The sequence below is a fragment of the Elaeis guineensis genome, chromosome 4 (assembly GCF_000442705.2).
Source record: "Elaeis guineensis isolate ETL-2024a chromosome 4, EG11, whole genome shotgun sequence".
NCBI classification, from domain to species: domain Eukaryota; kingdom Viridiplantae; phylum Streptophyta; class Magnoliopsida; order Arecales; family Arecaceae; genus Elaeis; species Elaeis guineensis.
In genome coordinates, this window is record NC_025996.2 from 133,449,114 (window position 1) to 133,466,162 (window position 17,049).

General features: G+C 33.5%; 1 long non-coding RNA gene across 2 annotated transcripts in view; it reads left to right on the top strand.

Annotated features, from left to right (window-relative positions):
- LOC140857022 (uncharacterized) overlaps positions 1-17,049 on the top strand; it is a 190,797-nt gene that overhangs the window by 133,462 nt on the left and 40,286 nt on the right. For both annotated transcript variants that reach the window (XR_012140502.1, XR_012140503.1), the window contains exon 2: positions 723-799. This is a non-coding gene — a long non-coding RNA (uncharacterized lncRNA). The remainder of the gene's footprint in view (positions 1-722; positions 800-17,049) is intronic.

Sequence of the window (17,049 nt, forward strand, 5' to 3'; positions counted from 1 at the left end):
TTTTCCTTTTGATATATGATATGAATACCATTAACCATTGATGAGAAAAGTGAATATGAAAATAATGAATTTGTTTAAAAATATGATATTGACGATGAGTTTCATTTGGTCATCTTTGCATGAGAAAATGAAATATAAATTGTGTTTTGACGATAAGATTTTATGAAAAAAGTTTTGACAGAACACTGTAGCTAGCGGCAGTTGGCGTTAGTCTTGGTGCACCATGTTTTAAATACTTTAGTTGGCAAGGGTGGTGCCAGTCCGGCATGTTTGGCCAACATGCCAGTCTTGTCTACCAATTTTGTTTATCGATTTTATCTTTCTAGCTAACAAAGATGGTGTTAGTCCGACGTATTGATACACACGTGCAGTTTTGGTGAAGTTCTCAAATAAATGAGCAACTTTTTGGTTTTGGATTTGAGATCTCCCTTCGTACATTGGGTAAATGACTCCCTTAAAATTTCGTATATTATATTTGATCTATTCATTAATCATGGTTTAGAGAATTGTTCGATTTGTGGTTACTAAGGGAACATGTCTTTTTACATCTATTTCATTACACTACTTGATTAGAAATGTTATTTTGTTTTTATTTTTGGAAAAGTTGTAAGAATGCTTTTGATCTAAAACACTCATGCCTGAGCTTGTCCTACTTTCATTATAGATATATTATCTCTCGTTGAGTCTCGTGACTCGTCCTGTTGCTTCTATATTTTTTTCAGATATTAGTATTGAGAAGGGTCCAGGTTCCTCAGCTTGACAGGAGCAGTCATCCTTTTGGTGAGCCCAGCACTTGCATGTATGGGCCTTTATTTTTGCTGCCTTGTAGTTGTGTTTTTTTTTGATAAACTTTGGATATATATAAACTCTAGACGTGCTCCATTATCTATAGGTAGGATCTAACTTCCACTATGCTTATTTAATTAGAATGATTGTATAGATATGTATGTACTTCTGTTGCGCTTCATATTGATATTGTGGTTGTTGGACATCCGAGTATATAAATGTATATATGAATATGCTGGATTAGACAAGGAATCATACTTTTAGGGGGACCTTTATTAAATTTTCGATAGAATTTGTATATTAGATTTATTCGATTTGATATTTTTGTTAGGCTTGCTAGGTTGGCTAGTCCATCCTATGCACCGATCATGACCCCAGGCTCGGGTCATGATATTATAGGAGAAATAATATATAATTATTGCTAGATTATTTGATTTGATCAGATAATAAGATTGAGTCCTAGTCAAATTAAATTCAGATTTAATTTGATTAGACTTAGTTTGAGTTTGAATTAGATTGGATTTCATAAATCCAAAATGATTTTGAATTCAATTAAGTACTTGACTTATTGAAAACCCAAATCAATTTGAATTCAAACCCAAGCCAAATAAAAATTTAACCCATAGAAGGACTCTTCCTTGAGACACCTCACACCCCATAAGATGGAGAAAAAGCATTGATATCTGGTTTTAGCATGGAAAATAGGGGAGGTGAATATGGGAGGGTGCAACACATTGAAGAGTCCTAATACCCTTGGACTCTATCAAAACCCATGTTGGTTTTAAAAAAAGATAAGATGAGGTGCCTCCTAGTCCCCTTGGTGGTTGGCGTGCCTCCTCAAGTGAGAAAGATGTGTGCATGAAAAAACTAGGGAGAGGGGCACGGCATAAGAAGATGGGCATTGGTGTTTGTTGGATGCATCCTCCCTTCTTTCTTACAACCAAGAGTTGGTTGTTATAGGGACATCTTCCTCTCTTTCTCTTTTGTCCAAGAGTTAGACATGGCTCTCTCTCTCTCTCCCTTCTCATCCTCAGATGTCCAAAAGTTGGACATGCTTTTTCATCTCCTTCTCCTCCATATTCAGTCTAAGAGTTCGATGAAAGGAAAGAAAAGAGATTTGATCTCTTATCTTTTTTTTAGATCTTCTTCTTTTCTTTTGAGAAGAGAAAGGAACAAAAATCAAATTAGATCTGATTTCTTGATCCTTCTATAAATTACTTTGATTTTCTTGAGAAGAGAATCAAAAAAAAAAAAAGAAAGATTCGATAATCCAAAGAGCGATCTTTACAAAAAAATTAGCATCCTGATGAGATCGGGATCTCCTGCTTAGATTAACCTTGTGTGGATATCTATAGAGGTCGAACACTTATGCAGCTTCAACAGACTTTGAAGACATCCACGGACCATCGGATCGTAACTTCAACAGACAATGAAGATATCCACAGATCATCAGATTACAGTGAAGATCTACCCATGCAAATATAAAAATCAGACTTTTATTTTTGCACAGATCTTAATCTTGTACATATGATGATGCCTGAGTTTATGTTGAGTGATGATCTTTATGTATGCTTAATTAGATTAGATCTAATTAGTAATTTATTTTAACAATGTTCTAACATAAAGTTATCCTGACATAACGTTGATACTTATGTTACATGGTCATCCTAGAACGATGTTGAAATAGTTTTGAAATTTTTCTTCTGCTGTGTGTTTTAAAATTTTTGAAATTTTTGCATGCATAACAATCACCATGTGATGGTGTTTTTTAACAATGGTATCAAAACCATCTCATAATTGCAAAATGGATTTTAAGATCTGAAAGGAGATGGACTTTTAGATCTGAAAATCAATTTTCAGATCTAAAACTCTGAATGTTTGAAATTCATGTGATAGATTTTATGATCTAAAAATCTATTTTCAGATTCAAAATTCAGATTATTTTATGTTCATGCATTATCTTCAAGATCTAAAAAATTATTTTTAGATCTGAAAATTTGATTTCTTATGTTCATGCATCCAATATTCGTTATCTAATTTTTATGTGATGAAAATCTTGTTAGATCTAAATTTTATCTTTATTATATGCTCATGCATGTGATGATGTTCATAGATAGAGATTCATCTTGATGTGATTTATGATGATATGGATGCTTTTCAAATTTAAAAAATTTGATTGAATATAAGATAGAATTTTATAAATCAATTTAAAATCATCCTGATATAAGGTTGCCCTGACATAACAAGGTTCATTATGTAGTATAGTTGTCCCAGGATAAAAAGAGATTGATACATAAAACATCATAAGAAACTTAGCATGAACATAAGGACTACATGATAGTCATGTGTGTGTTTTTCATGAATACATGTAGTGATCTTCATGAATCACTACAAATCTTTAGAGTAGGGTTGTATCATGAATACACTTTAGATGATTGCAATTTTGCAATCTGTGGTGAGAAAATAAAAGCCAAGCCCAATTTGGAATAGACCGACCTATTGATGTCTAAGATAAGTACTTTGAAAGGTGGTGACTTAATTAGGACCATTGCTCATGCAACGAAAAGCCTCCCACCAATCTGATGGAAAGCTAGAGCAGTTCATGCATAGATTTTAAAAATTTTTATGCGATAGAAGCAATCTAGATTAAACTATTTAATCTACCATGCACTAGATCGAATCTACAACTGCTTAAGCATGGATCTTATCACATAATCATGCATGCATAATCTGAAAATAATATTTAAAAATATTTGATCTAATCTAATATATGATAGAGATCAAATCTTTATATCTGAGCGCAAGTTGAAGATCGCCGCTGCTGAAATCCGAGGGATTGTATATTGCTCCTAGCCGCATATGCATCCAGCTTCTATAGGTATCCACATAAAGTACGATCAGATCGACCTCCCTAGAGTGCTAGCTTTTTGCATAGGCCCTTTGTGACAGATCAAAGGAGGAAAAAGAGGTTGGTGGAAGAAGGCAAGGGAGAACTCCTTGTCTCTTCATTTTTCTCTCACCCATACCCTAGCTCCGAAGAAGAGAAACCCACACCCAAGAGAGGAGACCTTCTCCTCTAATTTTCCACTCATATGGGGCATCCAACAATTGGACCCCTTTTATAGAGAGGAGGGCTTATGGTTTTGAGAGGGAGCGCTACAAAAAATAAAGGCCCACACCTAAGAGCCCATATGCACATAAGGAGACACTTTCCTTAAATTTCTCATGCTTAAAGACATCCACCACAACTTCATCAGATATTAGGCCCCCTACATATCTTTCTCATAGTGAAACATCCTTTCTCATGGTGAAAAGCAAACCTCTTTTGTCGCACAACATAGATTTCCTTAAGTGTGGCGTTAGGTGTTAAATTAGGGTTGAGTTTGAGTTCAATATTCAAATTCTATTTGAGTACAAACTCATCCCAACCAATCTCATGCCAAAGCATGTCATGCCCCCTGAGAAATTTCACAGTAAGAAATATTTTTCTCATGGTGAAATCAATCTCTTTTGTCGCACAAAAGAGACTTCTTTTAATGTGACGTCCAAAGGTAGTTAGGATGAGATGGAAACCTTATCAGATAAGGAATCAAATCAAAACAAATTTCAAACCTACCTAATATTCCTTGGGCACTAAGAAGGGGCATGGCTTTAGATTTTTAATGTGAGAAATCTCACGCTAAATAATAAGAAGGGTGGTGAAACATAGTTAGGTGTGGGCTTTAGTTAGGCGCAAGGAGAGGAAGAGTCCTAGTCAAAAAGGACTCTTATTTGTTGCCTTATTTGGTCCCAAACCAAATCAAATTTGATTGGACCCAAAGAGATAAGAGAACCTAATCTAATTAGGAACCTAATCCCTCAATTAAATCCTACTCCCATTAAGAATTGATTGAGTCCAAGTCCTGATCAAATCAAAAACTAATCTCCTTTAGCGATTAGGCCATCTAATAACCTAATAGTTTCAAACCTAACTGAATCTAATTCAATTAGACTTAATTCAATCCTTATTGCTCAATCAAATTGAGCCAATAAGCAATCTAATTACTAATAAATTTTTTCATAATTCACTAACTCTTAGCAAATTATTTATTATAACTTTTGCATAGGGTTAATCATCAATTACATTGATGATTATATCCTTCAATAATTCATAATCATCGATCAACCATCAGATCAGATCAAAATTTTTATTGTATATGATCTCATAGGATCGAACACTAAGCTGGTAGCACAGAAATAATTTTCTGTATCAATTGAAGTGACCATCTAGCAATGATATCCGACGATCGGATAGTGTCGAATGATTGCAAAGCAATATTTAAGAATCTGAGACATGGTTATCGCATAATTCATTTCTTTGACCTTAATGCTTAAGGTAACCTCAAATTTAACTATCAACTCTAGAATAGTCATCCACATCGTGTTTCAATCTTTTTCAAATTTTGTGACTTCTCACAAGAATTATCCTGGCCAAGATTTTGCTCAATTAAAATACAGTGATGCACTCCTGTAATATGAAGGGTCAATCTCATTTTAACTTACACACTGACTTCATAAGTACTTGACTATATCTAGTAGCTTTTTATTACTATATTAGAAATACAGATAGTCCAGCACTAAAGTATAGTGAGTTGCTTGCAAGTCAATATGGTGATCTCAGATCGGAGAGACACTTATATCCATATCCTTCATGAGCTACTCTTGACAGCAGAGTGTTCCATAGTTTGATCACTATTTAATGATGATGTACTCCTATATCTCACCTGTATGCTATACCAGTATCTCTATACTCCTCGGTTAAGAGAACAACCAACTCACATGGCACATAATAACCTATACTTGATAAACGTTATCATCCTTGTTAATAATGTATCATTTGATCACAAATAAGTTTAAGAACTACATGATGAATCTTTCTTTATCGATAGTAAGTAGTTCTAAGAACTTCATCATAACATTGGAGTTCAATTAAAGAAGATGCTCACCTTATGATGAATTTATCAAATAATGTTTATCAATTTATAATTCATATACATATAAGGAGCTCAATCATCTACAACCTAGATGATGGGTTTTAGGATATATTTTTCAACAACTTTCACTTGGACTAAGTCAATCAGATCGGTATCGAATATCCATCTTCTATTTTTGTTCATCAAACTCCTAGAATCTGATGGCTCTAGTAAATAGGTCGGCCAAGTTCTCTTTTTTGTCGATCTTCTGAAGGTCGATGTCATCTCCATCTTTCAAACAAGATGATAGCGATGCAAAATATATTTGATTCTCTGATGGGACTTTAGTTCATTAGGCTTCACAGAGGACTAGACCATCTTGGAGGGTGCCACTCCAATCTTCCTGATGAACTTCTATAACCAAACTCCTTCTTTTGCAGCATCAAATGCCATAGTGTACTCTACCTTACAAATAGAATTGGCTACAGTGTACTGTTTGAAACTTTTTCAGTAGATCACTCTTTTATTTAAGGTAAAATATAATCTGACATACTTTTACTGTTATCTCGATCTAACTGAAAATTGAAATCAATCTATCCCACAAGTTTTAAGTTAGATTCTCCATAAATGAGCTATTGGTCTTTAGTATTTCTCAAATACTTAAGGAAGGTTCTTACAATCTTCTAATAATTCTCATCCGGATCAGACTAGTATCTACTCTCTATCCCTAGTAAGTGTGCCATATCCGATCATGTACATATCATGGCATACATGATAGATCCTACTAACAAAGTATATGGGATTCTACTCATATGCTCTCTCTCTAAGGGAATTGTCAGGCAATCCTACTTAGAAAAAAAAAATTTATGGCCTATCGAAAGATAGTCTTTCTGAAATTCTCTATGCTGAACTATTTTAGCATAGCGTTTATGTATGTAGATTGGGACAATCCAAGTAACTTCTTAGATTTATCTCTATAGATCTTTATTCCTCAAATATAGGATGCTTCTTCCAAATCATTCATAGAGAACTGAGATGGAAATCATACTTTTATTTTCTGTAGTGCAAGGATGTCATTCCTAATTAAGAGAATATCATCCATATACAATGCAAGAAATATGACTATAGAACCACTAGCCCACTTATATATGCAGGGTACTTCTCCGTTCTCAATGAAGCCATTCATTTTGATCTTATCGAAATATATATTCCAATCTTGAGAGTATTGCTACAAGAGAAAAAGTCTGTCATAATCAATATCATAATCTTGACGATATCTCTTGACAATCAAATGGACTTTATAGGTCTCCACCTTCCCATCTACGCCTTTTTTTCTTATGAAAATCTATCTACATCCTTGAGTTTTATCCCTTCAGATGGATCAACTAGTGTCCATACACCATTGACCTCCATAGACTCTATCTCGAATTTTATGGCATCAAGCTACTTATCAGAGTCAAAGCTCTGTATGGCATCCATGTAGGTAATCGGATCTTCATTATTTTCATCAAGTTCAACAGGATCATTGTTTCGGATCTAAAAATCATAGCATCTATCCGACTGATGTGGTATTCGATCAGATCTCCTCAATGATGCCTCTATAATAGGCTCTAGGTTTGATATAAGCAAATCTAGTTCTATATTTTCACTTGTCTGTGTTGGTTTTTCTACCTGTCAAACTTCATCAAGCTCAATCTTAGTGGCATCAATTTCTTCTCCAAAGAACTCTTTTTTCAAAAAGAATACCTCAAGCCTATGAACACCATTTGTTCATTAGGAATGTCGAAGTAATATCCCCTAATTTTTTTTGGGTATCCTATGAAATTATACTTATCGGACCTAGGTCCAAGCTTGTCAGTCTATGAATATTTTACATAAGCTAAATAACTCCAAATCCTAAGGTAAGAGAGTATCAGCCTACACCCATCAATCCATATCTCATATGGAGTGATTGCGACTAACTTATTTGAAACCTTGTTGAGTATATTGCAAGTAGTCTCAAGAGCATATCTCAAAGACTGGCAAACTTACAAACTCCATCATGGATCGAACCATATCTGACAAGGTTTGATTTCTCCTCCTAAAAGGTATCCATTGGAGAGAATTTTATTCTCTTCTAGATATACAAAAAATTTATTGAAAAGGTATTCACCTCCTCGATCAGATCGAAGAGTTCTAATATTTTTTTTAGCTTGTTCCTCTACTTCATTATAGAATCATTTGAATATTTCAAATGACTTTGACTATGCTTCATAGATGTACCTATACCTAGATAGATCGTCTGTGAAAGTAATGAAGTAGCTATACCCTCCTATGATACTTATGTTCATGGGTCCATATACATCAGTATGTATTAGACTTAGAATATCATTGGCTCGCTTATCCTTTCCAATAAAGGGTGACTTGGTCATCTTTCAAAGAGGACAGGATTCATAGGCTAGCAATAATTCACAATCATTGATTTCGAGGATTCTCTCTTTGATTAACCTGTTCATCTTATTCTTCTTCATATGACCGAGCCTACTATGCCAAAGGTAGACATCCATGACATTATCTATTCTAGGATATTTACTAGATATGTACATTATACTAACAGACTGTGATAGTATACAAATACCATTTCTCAATTATCTATACATTATTGTAGTATCATTCATAATGATATCACAAAAATCATTCTTTATTGATAAACTATAATGATTATATTCATTAAAAGGATTATATGTTAGATGTATGTCCTAGAAGCCAATATGGCTGACACATGGTAATTAATCTAGGATATAATTTTATACTTAATATATTGATTTGATCAATAAAAAAAAAATTTATTTTTTATTCAAATATGATGTGCCCTTGAATCGTCTATGAAATTAATTTTCGATACATATTCTCAAAATATTGAGAATTAGAGATATGTATTTAATTCTTAAATACTCTCAATCATAGAATCATCATGAGGACAGTGATTGATCCGAATAGACCAATGCACATATCGCTTTCTTAGGAGTAGATGAGTCTCTAGTCTATAGTGTAGAGATATTGGATGATGAGTGCAGATAGTTGTTAGAGAACAACTAGTACTGAGCATGACCATATAAGAGATCACTTGGATTTCTATTCAATCGTCAGTGATTATCTCGATGCTGTAATTATGTGACTGGTTCTTTGATCTAAGATGGTACTACTACTCACAGTGAGACTGTTGAAGTTTGATTGACACATAAACATGAGTCTCAATAAGCCCTTATAGTGGATGTTGGCGATAGTTGGTCCACTATAGGAGTAGGGTGCGCATCAAGATGGGATCTATCGATCTTGATAGAGAGGAGTAGTCCTATGAGATTTGAGAGGCTAAGTTCGAGAGTCTATGACCACAACAGTGTGATTGATGAAAAAAAAATTTATAGAAGTCACAATTGGACTTAAGCTGATCGAATTATCATATGACTGATGTTGAGATTTGATGATTTATTCATGACCAACTATCTAGTCGGGACTCATGATAGAGGGACTGAATCATATGTTAACTATATCTAGAGGTTCATTTCAGTTCTATTAAGTTGTCACTACATACTGCTAGGTATCACTGATGGATTGTGAGAGCTCATTAGGATTGTTCTGAATCGACAATCCTTGATGAGTTAGAGTGAAATTGTTTCGACTTATTGAAAAGAGTTTCAATAATACTTTGATAGAGATCATTATATATCTCACTATCAGATAGAATTAAATCTATGGGATCACACAATAAAAGGATTAGGTCTAAAATTAGCAATTAAGCTTATGAAGTGTCAATTGGGTTTAGAGAAATCTAATTGGATTCAAGGTAACCTTGTTAGCACATGGTTGGACCCAATTTTTTTTTATATTTAGATTTTTTATTGGATAAGATAATTTAAACATAATTATCTACTAATAATCTATATGAATTAGATTCATTAGACTCCAATTATTAGATATCTAAAGTTTTAGATCATATGAATTAAGGGTGCTAGTCCTTAATTAATATTCCTTGATAGCTATTATGGGGTGCCACTTGATTTGATCAAGTTGGGTGTGTCCCATGATTAGAAGGCTTATGAATCCCGTATGGGATGTCTCTTGGGTGTACTTTGGGATGTGTTTATGAGAGTGTAAGGGCTCCAAGAGTTGGCACCTAATAGGTTTCCTAAAGAAACTCAAATAATTTAAGTTATTAGGAAACCCAATGCAAGTAGGATTTATATTATGTGATTGAATAGGATTCAATCCTTATGCCTATTTAAAGGGACCTCTCCTAAGGTCCCTAGGCATCCCAACCAGCAAGTCCCATGCCTCAAATAGAAGCCCCACACCCTCTCTTCCTCTCCCTTTCTCTCCTCCCTTTAGACATCCACACATCCTTACTCTTTGGGCATCCCACTTCTTCTCCATGCCCAAGGCTGTTGGGCATCCACTTGGTGCTGGTTCCTGGTGTATGGTAGCAGCACAAGTAAAGGTAGAAAGGCAAGAGAAGAGGAGAAGAAGAAGATCAAGAAAAAAGATCAAGAGTTGATCACGATCTAGGATTTGTTCAGATTCAGCAAGCTAAATTTTTTTAGAAAAAAAAATTCAACTTGAAGAGGGCTATTTCAAGCTGATCCTAAGTGGATATCTGTAGAGGTCGGATGCTTGTGTAGTTAGAAAAAAAAATTTTCTCTTTCAGATACAGATTTGAAGAAAAAAATTGCGAAACAGGTATATGATTCAATCACATATTTAATTTTAGCATATGTCAATTTCAGCATATGAACTAGATCTTTATGGTTTGTATTTTTATGCATGCATCATATAGATTAAAAGGTATTTTAATCTCCTCTTCCGCTGTGGTGTTTAGAAAAAAAATTTTGAAATACACATGCTTTCCCCAACACATAAATTCTAACATTGGACAATAGTGACAATCACTTAAAATGATAATAATGGAGTTGAAAACAAGCTTAATAATTCTTAAAGCCAAGACTAGAACATAATTTTCATCTCTCATGTTGAGGAATCTCTCACCATTTTCAAACCTTCTACTAACCTAAAGTCTTTGAAACATATTGCAAGTTAGACTTTCAGTATCTAATATCCAGGTAATAGTATCACAAATAAAGAAATTATAAGGAGTTATCATGTAACTACCTTGACCAGCAACCATTTGTTGATTTCTCTTCTTAGCCTGTTCGAATTAAGAAAATTAAGATATTGAGGATAATTTCTCTTTCAATGACCTAGCTTCTTCCAAAAAAAGTACTCTACCTGTCTCTGATCTGCTTTGAGCTTCTTGGTCAGTTCTAGCCAAAGAACATTGTTCAATTTCTAATACTACTTATCAAAATTGGATCCCATAAGCATGTCACTATCTAATAGTGAGTGAAGCGATAATTTACTAGCCATTACTAAAAAAAATAATATGACCTATTATATATAAATTATTTAATCTTAAAGACTTAAACTTTAATCTAAAGATTCTTTCACTATTTTATACGAATTGGTAGTCTCTACCTTCAATTCAAAAAATTACTTTAATTCTTTAGAAGATACTAAAATCTACACAGACTGCATACGAGCCCAACTATGATCGGTCAATCCATGTGCATGTATGGGTAGATTCTTAATCAATTATTTTTCTAAACAACTTCTAGCAACTAATTTTGTCTCAAGTTTCATTTCAGTAGGCTAGGGCCTCCACTGAAAGTCCTGATTAGGTTCAACCATTAATATGACCATACTTACTCTATCTAACCAACAAATGATCAGACCCGACTATGGTTGGTCAATCTAACAATCTATCAGAGAGATACAACTGAGCCATCATATAATGAATGATAATTTCAATATCTAAATAAATATCAGACCTATGGGTTTGTAATACTTACCTAGACTATTAGATCCATTATCATCCACTTTAATGGGAGGCTATGATCTAATTATCTCCATAACTAGCTCATTTTATGGATCTAATAATTTAAAAAATTTGGTTAAATATTTAAGAGAATAAATTAACCAGCAATCAATAATCCTCCCACTGATTTTGCCAAGTCTTTGAAAAAGACGAGAGACTAAGCTGGTTAAGAGGCACCTAAATCAGTTATACTAATTAACCTAAGATCCTCCCACTGACTTTACCAAATCATGAGAAGATAAAGTGGGTTCAAGTCACACCTTAATTAGTCAGCTCAATCATATAATTGACTAACCTAGTTGGCATGGGTTAGCTCGAATCAATAAGCAACCTCATTAAAAATTGATTGACCACATTGGTCAGATAAGTGAGATCGATGGGAGAGTCTGCTAAGGCTTGCCTTAGATATCATTGAAATAGTTAGGTAAGTATGCTGCTAATTAAAAATCACTGGCCATATTATCATAGTAATTTTGCCAAACTTATCTTAGACACCAATTGGTTATCAGTTTTGATTTGATCTGCCTAAAGACTCGAGTCCGACCACTGAGTCACGATCAAGTCCATTTGGTGTAATCAAACACATGGACTTTGATCAACTATGACTATTGAGTTTGATCAAGAGAAGATTTGACCTAATCTAATTCAACTTTTAGATTTAGTCAATTTCTCAATTTAGTCCATATTTGATTCTAATCCTAGGTCTAACTCAGTTAAATGATCTAATTCAAGCTAACCCATAGCCATATATCTTATGCAATATCTTTAGATCTTAAATTCATAATTCTAGATCTAAAATTTCAACTCCTAATTCTTAATTAAGTGTATAAAAATGAAACAATGTCAAATGTGAACTCCTTTATATTAAAATTTATGCAAAATAATTCTATCCAGAAATTTGAGTCGACTCACCTTGAGACGAATAGAAAATAATTTTTTGATCCTATACAACTGGGGTTGGCTCAACAGAAAAATTAATTTCTGAGCCTACAAATCGAGTCAGCTCATCAATAAACCAAACTGACTCAAAAGGGTCTCAAGTCAACTCCAATCAAATTAAGTTGACTCAGCAAGCTAACCAGTAACTCCTTGCTGAATTTCATATCAGAATATTTTGCATAAATGATTTCAATATTTCAGATCAAATCTTAGGGTTTTGAATCTAAGATTTTGTAGAAAGTAAGTTCCATGTGTGAATTCTACAAAACATATATATCATATATATAAATTCTACATTCAAAATAAATTAAAAAACACATATCTAACATATGCATCATAGGATCTAAATCTGAAATATGAAATGCATATAATTTTTGTTTGCTGTTCTTCTTCATAAAATATCATCGTAGCACCCCTACACGTCATAAGAGAATCCCATCAAATAGAAAGAGAAAGACTTTAAACCCTACTTGCTCTTATGATCGGACGGTCTGGTGATGCATAATCTGAGTACTAGACTACTAGGATATTTAATCTTACATATCATATATGTAACATGTAGAAATTTAGATTTAATCTAAATCACTTCAGATCTGATCACTACTTTAGATCACATCTAAATCAGATCATAAATATCTCATGCTTCTCTAATATTAGATCAAAATTAGATATTAAATCAAAAAATAAATCATAAGTCTTTTTAGATCTCATCTAAACTTATTTATGATTTAAGTATCTAGATCAGCATGTACTAGAACAACCTTTTCACTGTATTACAATAGGACCACCTTATAACCAGTATGTGTGATCTAAATTAATTATTTTTAGATCTTTGTGTACACATGATCACGTCAAAAAGAACCTATGCTCTGATACCAATTGATAGAAAGCTAGGATAGTTCATGTATGGATTTTAAAAATTTTTATGCAGTGAAAGCAATCTAGATTAAACTATTTAATCTACTATATACTAGATCGAATCTACAACTGTCTAAGCATGGATCTTATTAGATCTAATCTAAAAATAATATCTAAAAATAATCTACTTATGTAATCATGCATGTATAATCTAAAAATAATATCTAAAAATATTAGATCTAATTTAATATATGATAGAGATCAAATCTCTATATTTGAGCGTGGATCGAAGATCATCACTGCTGAAATCTGAGGGGTTGCATGTTGCTCTTAGCAGCACATGCATCCGGCCTCTATAGATATCCATACGAAGCATGATCAAATCAACCTCCTTAGAGTGCTAGCTCCTTGCAGAGGTCCTTTGTGGCTAAACAAAGGAGGAAGAAAAGGTTGGTGGAAGATGGCAAGGGAGAACTCCTTCTCTCTTGATTTTTCTCTCATCCAAACCCTAGCTCCAAGGAAGAGGAACCCACGCCCAAGAGAGAAGACCTTCTCCTCTAATTTTCCACTCATATGGGGCATCCAGCAATTGGACCCCTTTTATAGAGAGGAGGGCTTAGGGTTTTGAGAGAAAGTGCTACAAAAAATAAAGGCCCATGCCTAAAAGCCCATACGCACATAAGGAGACACTCTCCTTAAATTTCTCACACCTAAAGAAGTCCACCGCACCTTCATCAGATATCACGCCCCTTACATATCTTTCTCATGGTGAAAAGCAAACCTATTTTGTCGCACAAAATAGATTTCCTTAAGTGTGGTGTTAGGTGTTAAATTAGGGTTGAGTTTGAGTTCAATATTCAAATCCTATTTGAATACAAACTCATCCCAACCAATCTCACACCAAAGCATGTCATGCCCCCTAAGAAATTCCATAGTAAGAAATATTTTTCTCATGGTGAAATCAATCTCCTTTGTTGCACAAAAGAGACTTCTTTTAATGTGGCATCCAAAGGTAGTTAGGATAAGGTGGAAACCTTATTAGATATGAAATCAAATCAAAACAAATTTCAAACCTACCTAATCTTCCTTTGGCATTGAGAAGGGGTGTGGCTTCATATTTTTAATGTGAGAAATCTCACACTAAATAATAATAAGGGCGGTGAAATATAGTTAGGTGTGGGGTTTACTTAGGTGCAAGGAGAGGAAGAGTCCTAGTCAAAAAGGACTCTTATTTGTTGCTTTATTTAGTCCCAAACCAAATCAAATTTGGTTAGACCCAAAGAGATAAAAGAATCTAATTAAATTAAGAATCTAATCCCTTAATTAAATCCTAATCTAATTAAAAATTGATAGAGCTCAAGTCCTAATCAAATCAGAAACTAATCTCCCTATGCGATTAGATCATCTAATAACCTAATCGGTTCAAACCTAACTGAATCTAATTCAATTAGACTTGATTCAATCCTCATTGCTCAATTAAATTGAGTCAATTAGTAATTTAATTACTAATAAATTCTTTCATAATTCACTAACTCTGAGCAAATTATTTATTTCAACCTTTGCATAGGGTTAATCATCAATCACATTAATGATTATATCCTTTAGTGATTTATAATTATTGATCAGCCATCAGATCAGACCAAAACTTCTATTGTATATGACTCCATAGGTTCGAACACTAAGTCGGTAGCATAAAAATAACTTTTTATATCAATCGAAGTGACCATCTAGTAATGATACCTGATGGTCAAATAGTATCGAATGATTGTAAAGCAACATTCAAGAACCTGGGACATGGTTACCGCATAATTCATTCCTTTGAACCTAATGCTCAAGATGACCTAAGGTTTAACTTTCAACCTTGAAATTATCATCCACATCATGTTTTAATCTTTTTCAAATCCTATGACTCCTCACAGGGATTACTCTGGCCAAGGTTTTACTCAATTGAAACACAGTGATGCATTAACTCCTGTAATATGGAGGGGCCAATTCTATTTTGACTCATATATTAACTTCATAAATAATTGACTATACCCAGTAGCCTTCTATCATTATATAAAAAATATAAATAGTCCAACACTAAAGTATAGTGAGTTGCTTGTAAATCACCATGATGATCTTAGGTCAGAGAAATACTTATGCCCATATCCTTCGTAAGCTACTCTTGACAGCAAAGTACTCCACAGTTTGATCACTATTTGATGATGATGTACTCCTACATCTTATCTATATATAATATCAGTATCTCCATACTCTTTGATTAAGAAGACAATCAACCTATATGGTACACAATGACCTACACTTGATAAATATTATCGTCCTTGTTAATAACGTATCATTTGATCACAAACAAGTTTAATAACTACATGATAAATCTTCCTTTATTGATAGTAAGTAGTTCTAAGGAGTTCATCATAACATTGGAGTTTAATTAAGGAAGATGCTCACCTTATGATGAATTTATCCAATAATTTTTATTAATTTATAATTCATATACATACAAAGAGCTCAATCATCTACAACCTAGCTAAATGATTGGCTTTAGGATATATTTTTCAGCACAATCTTCACTTATCTAGCCAATTTGGTTGACCAAATCCTTTTTAGGGGTGCTTAGTGTTGAGTTCACCATATTTGCATTACACCATGAGTCCGATATTAGTGAACCAAGGTAAGATCTCTTTGGTAGATCTAATATAATTATGGATTTACATGGGATGTAAATAAATAATTAAAATCTAAAGAAGGCTTAAATTAAATCCTCTCATAAATATTAAGTCGAGCAATCTTTTATCATTGTAGATATGCAGGCCCTTTCAAGTGTTGATTATTTTCGACTGATTGTAGTGGTTCAATTGCATTAGAAAAGTTGCGACTACTCTATTAGCATGAGATGCTCTGAGATAGAGATAGGGTTGGACCCAATAATTGTTAGGTGAGAAACCCAATAACGGTTTTACATCAGCTGGTGAACGATAGGTCTTACTTAACTAAAGAATGTAGTCAATAACTGTTAGGTGAGGCTTTAGGGATTAGAGACCGGTGACCACTATAATTTACTTGAGAAGCATTGGATAAGAGTTATCCACTCATTGGTTGATACATCATCGATAATTGTTAGGTGAGGTAGTGTGCCAATTGATAGGACTATAGTATCTGCTTGAAATCCTAACCGCAAAGGACTCTCATTTCTCTACTTAAGGAGTGTAAGAGATTCAAGAAAATAGTGAGAGATACATTTGTTTTAAAAGATCCTAGAATAAATATTAAAATTAAGTATGAATATCTAACTAAAATCTTTACTCTCTAATAAAATAAAATATCGGTTTCAAATCTTTTAGCTCCCATGTTAGAAACCAATTGACTAGCCAAACAAGCTATAAAGACTAGCTCAGAAATCTAAAATAGTTTTAAGTTCTAAAAGGGGTTAACTTTACTTTATTACTTTTATCAATAATTATTCTCGATATAGGCACATGTGTGAGACACAAATATGAAGTTTTTAAAAAGTTCAAAGAATTTAGATATGAAGTAAAGCAGTATATTAAAAATCTCTTAAGATTCTTCGATCAGATCAAGGAGATGTATATCTTAGTAGGAGTT